General features: G+C 39.6%; 1 pseudogene; it reads left to right on the forward strand.

Annotated features, from left to right (window-relative positions):
• Positions 3945-4390, forward strand: Gm4045 (predicted gene 4045; annotated as a pseudogene).

Below are 5340 nucleotides of genomic sequence, written 5' to 3' on the forward strand. Positions count from 1 at the left end.
TGTGTGTGTCTTGCATATTTGACTAATATAAATCATGTTATTTCCTTTCCTTCTGATCCTCTCTAGTTCACATAGAGATAATCAGCTTGGCCAGAGACTCTTCTGCCTGACTAACCAGGGAAAGGAACAATGGCAATATATACTTTTACTTAATTTCCTGCTGCTAAACAGCACGTGTTAATCACCAGATATTAGTGCTTAGTAAAGCGCAAGTAATAAAGAGTTAATAAAGTAAATTTTCAGCACTTAAGGAAGCACAGAACAGTAAAAAAGAGTTATCCCAGAAGATGGAAAGGGCCGAGTGTATCCTGCACAGGCAGCTGGCCACTTTCCAGGCCAGAGGATAGGGATCTGTCCGGCGCAGAAGCGCTTTGCCTGAGCATTGGCAGCAGACATCTTGGTTCTGGGACCCTGCCGAGTGTATCCTGCACAGGTGAGAGTACGGAATACAGAAGATAAAAGCTTCTGGGACAGGCGGGAACCACAGAGCTTCTAAGGCAGCCCCCTTTTCGGGCCCCAGGCAGAACTTTGCCTGAGCATCGGCAGCAGATATCTTGGTTCCGGGACCCCACCGCGTGTATCCTGCACAGCTCCAGAGAATACCAGATGGCGAAAGGCAAACGTAAGAATCCTACTAACAGAAATCAAGATCCCTCACCATCATCAGAACACAGCACTCCCAACCCACCTAGTCCTGGGCACCCCAACATAACCAAAAAGCTAGACCCGGATTGAAAAGCATATCTCATGAAGATGGTAGAGGACATCAAGAAGGACTTTAATAACTCACTTAAAAAAATACAGGAGAACACTGCTAAAGAGTTACAAGTCCTTAAAGAAAAACAGGAAAACACAACCAAACAGGTAGAAGTCCTTAAAGAAAAACGAGATAACACATCCAAACAGGTGATGGAAATGAACGAAACCATACTAGACCTAAAAAGGGAAGTAGACACAATAAAGAAAACCCAAAGTGAGGCAACGCTGGAGATAGAAACCCTAGGAAAGAAATCTGGAACCATAGATGCCAGCATCAGCAACAGAATACAAGAGATGGAAGAGAGAATCTCAGGTGCAGAAGATTCCATAGAGAACATTGGCACAACAATCAAAGAAAATACAAAATGCAGAAGGATCCTAACTCAAAACATCCAGGAAATCCAGGACACAATGAGAAGACCAAACCAACGAATAATAGGAGTGGATGAGAATGAAGATTTTCAACTCAAAGGACCAGCAAACATCTTCAACAAAATTATAGAAGAAAACTTCCCAAATCTAAAGAAAGAGATGCCCATGAACATACAAGAAGCCTACAGAACTTGAAATAGACTGGACCAGGAAAGAAATTCCTCCCGACACATAATAATCAGAACAACAAATGCACTAAATAAAGATAGAATATTAAAAGCAGTAAGGGAGAAAGGTCAAGTAACATAAAAGGCAGGCCTATCAGAATTACACCAGACTTTTCACCAGAGACTATGAAAGCCAGAAGAGCCTGGACAGATGTTATACAGAGACTAAGAGAACACAAAGTCAGCCCAGGCTACTATACCCGGCCAAACTCTCAATTACCATAGATGGGGAAACCAAAGTATTCCGTGACAAAACCAAATTCACACATTATCTTTCCACGAATCCAGCCTTTCAAAGGATAATAACAGAAAAAAAACCAAACAAACAAAACGATACAAGGACAGAAATCAAGCCCTAGAAAAAGCAAGGAAGTAATCCCTCAACAAACCAAAAAGAAGACAGCCAGAAGAACAGAATGCCAACTCTAACAACAAAAATAAAAGGAAGCAACAATTACTTTTCCTTAATATCTCTTAATATCAATGGACTCAATTCCCCAATAAAAAGACATAGACTAACAGACTGGCTACACAAACAGGACCCAACATTCTGCTGTTTACAGGAAACCCATCTCAGGGAAAAAGACAGACACTACCTCAGAGTGAAAGGCTGTAAAACAATTTTCCAAGCAAATGGTCTGAAGAAACAAGCTGGAGTAGCCATTCTAATATCGAATAAAATCGACTTCCAACCCAAAGTTATCAAAAAAGACAAGGAGGGACACTTCATACTCATCAAAGGTAAAATCCTCCAAGAGGAACTCTCAATTCTGAATATCTATGCTCCAAATGCAAGGGCAGCCACATTCATTAAAGACACTTTAGTAAAGCTCAAAGCACACATTGCACCTCACACAATAATAGTGGGAGACTTCAACACACCACTTTCATCAATGGACAGATCGTGGAAACAGAAACTAAACAGGGACACAGTGAAACTAACAGAAGTTATGAAACAAATGGATCTGACAGATATCTACAGAACATTTTATCATAAAACAAAAGGATATACCTTCTTCTCAGCACCTCACGGGACCTTCTCCAAAATTAACCATATAAGTCGTCACAAAACAGGCCTCAACAGATACAAAAATATTGAAATTGTCCCATGCATCCTATCAGACTACCATGGACTAAGGCTGATCTTCAATAACAACATAAATAATGGAAACCCAACATTCACGTGGAAACTGAACAACACTCTTCTCAATGATACCTTAGTCAAGGAAGGAATAAAAAAAGAAATTAAAGACTTTTTAGAGTTTAATGAAAATGAATCCACAACATACCCAAACCTATGGGACACAATGAACACACTTCTAAGAGGGAAACTCATAGCTCTGAGTGCCTCCAAAAAGAAACTGGAAAGAGCATACACTAGCAGCTTGACAACACATCTAAAAGCTCTAGAAAAAAAGGAAGAAAATTCACCCAAGAGGAGTAGGCGGCAGGAAATAATCAAACTCAGGGGTGAAATCAACCAAGTGGAAACAAGAAGAACTATTCAAAGAATTAACCAAATGAGGAGTTGGTTCTTTAAGAAAATCAACAAGATAGATAAACCCTTAGCTAGGCTCACTAGAGGGCACAGGGACAGCATCCTAATTAACAAAATCAGAAATGAAAAAGGAGACATAAGAACAGATCCTGAAGAATTCCAAAACACCATCAGATCCTTCTACAAAAGGTTATACTCAACAAAACTGGAAAACCTGGACGAAATGGACAAATTTCTAGAAAGATACCAGGTACCAAAGTTAAATCAGGATCAAGTTAATGATCTAAACAGTCCCATATCCCCTAAAGAAATAGAAGCAATCATTAATAGTCTCCCAGCCAAAAAAAAGCCCAGGACCAGATGGGTTTAGTGCAGAGTTCTACCAGACCTTCAAAGAAGATCTAATTCCAGTTCTGCACAAACTATTCCACAAAATAGAAGTAGAGGGAGCTCTACCTAACTCATTCTATGAAGCCACAATTACTCTGATACCTAAAGCACAGAAAGATCCAACAAAGATTGAGAACTTCAGACCAATTTCCCTTATGAATATCGATGCAAAAATCCTCAATAAAATTCTCGCTAACCAAACCCGACAACAAATTAAAGCAATCATCCATCCTGACCAAGTAGGTTTTATTCCAGGGATGCAGGGATGGTTTAATATACGGAAATCCATCAACGTAATCCATTATATAAACAAACTCAAAGACAAAAACCACATGATCATCTCCTTAGATGAAGAAAAAGAATTTGACAAGATCCAACACCCATTCATGATAAAAGTCTTGGAAAGATCAGGAATTCAAGGCCCATACCTAAACATGATAAAAGCAATCTACAGTAAACCAGTAGCCAACATCAAAGTAAATGGTGAGAAGCTTGAAGCAATCCCACTAAAATCAGGGACTAGACAAGGCTGTCCACTCTCTCCATACCTATTCAACAGTGTACTTGAAGTCCTAGCCAGAGCAATTCGACAACAAAAGGAGATCAAGGGGATACAAATTGGAAAAGAGGAGGTCAAAATATCACTTTTTGCAGATGATATGATAATATACATAAGTGACCCCAAAAATTCCACCAGAGGGCGTGACATTCAGCCGGTGGTTCGGGGAGACGTACCTTCCACCTTAGACCATGGCCAAGTTCATCTGTAACTTCGCGGAGAAGGCACCATTGATGGTAGCCGCTGCCATGACTTACTCGAAGCCTCGATTGGCCACATTTTGACACTACACCAAGGTTGAGCTGGTTCCCCCAACCCCTGCTGAAATCCCTACAGCTATTCAGAGTGTGAAAAAAAATCATTCAAAGTGCTAAAACTGGTAGCTTCAAACACCTTACAGTTAAGGAAGCTGTGCTGAATGGTTTGGTGGCCACTGAGGTGTGGATGTGGTTTTATATCGGAGAGATCATAGGCAAACGTGGCATTGTTGGCTATGATGTTTGAAGACCAATCTTTAACTTCTGATTTGAGTTCTTATTTGAATGTTATTGGACCATGTGTAACAGGACTGCTATCTGAATAAAAAAAAAAAAAATTCCACCAGAGAACTCCTAAAACTGATAAACAGCTTCGGTGAAGTAGCAGGATATAAAATTGACTCAAACAAGTCAATGGCCTTTCTCTACACAAAAAATAAACAGGCTGAGAAAGAAATTAGGGAAACAACACCCTTCTCAATAGTCACAAATAATATAAAATATCTTGGCGTGACTCTAACTAAGGAAGTGAAAGATCTGTATGATAAGAACTTCAAGTCTCTGAAGAAAGAAATTAAAGAAGATCTCAGAAGATGGAAAGATCTCCCATGCTCATGGATTGGCAGGATCAACATTGTAAAAATGGTTATCTTGCCAAAAGCAACCTACAGATTCAATGCAACCCCATCAAAATTCCAACTCAATTCTTCAACGAATTAGAAAGAGCAATCTGCAAATTCATCTAAAATAACAAAAAACCTAGGATAGCGAAAACTCTTCTCAAGGATAAAAGAACATCTGGTGGAATCACCATGCCTTACCTAAAGCTTTACTACAGAGCAATTGTGATAAAAAAAAAAAAAACTTCATGGTACTGGTATAATGACAGACAAGTAGACCAATGGAATAGAATTGAAGACCCAGAAATGAACCCACACACCTATGGTCACTTGATCTTCGACAAGGGAGCTAAAACCATCCAGTAGAAGAAAGACAGCATTTTCAACAAATGGTGCTGGCACAACTGGTTGTTTTCATGTAGAAGAATGCAAATTTATCCATTCTATCTCCTTGTACTAAGGTCAAATCTAAGTGGATCAAGGAACTTCACATAAAACCAGAGACACTGAAACTTATAGAGGAGAAAGTGGGGAAAAGTCTCGAAGATATGGGCACAGGGGAAAAATTCCTAATAGAACAGCAATGGCTTGTGCTGTAAGATTGAGAATTGACAAATGGGACCTCATGAAACTGCAAAGCTTCCGCAAGGCAAAAGAT

The sequence above is a fragment of the Mus musculus genome, chromosome 6, assembly GCF_000001635.26.
Source record: "Mus musculus strain C57BL/6J chromosome 6, GRCm38.p6 C57BL/6J".
NCBI classification, from domain to species: domain Eukaryota; kingdom Metazoa; phylum Chordata; class Mammalia; order Rodentia; family Muridae; genus Mus; species Mus musculus.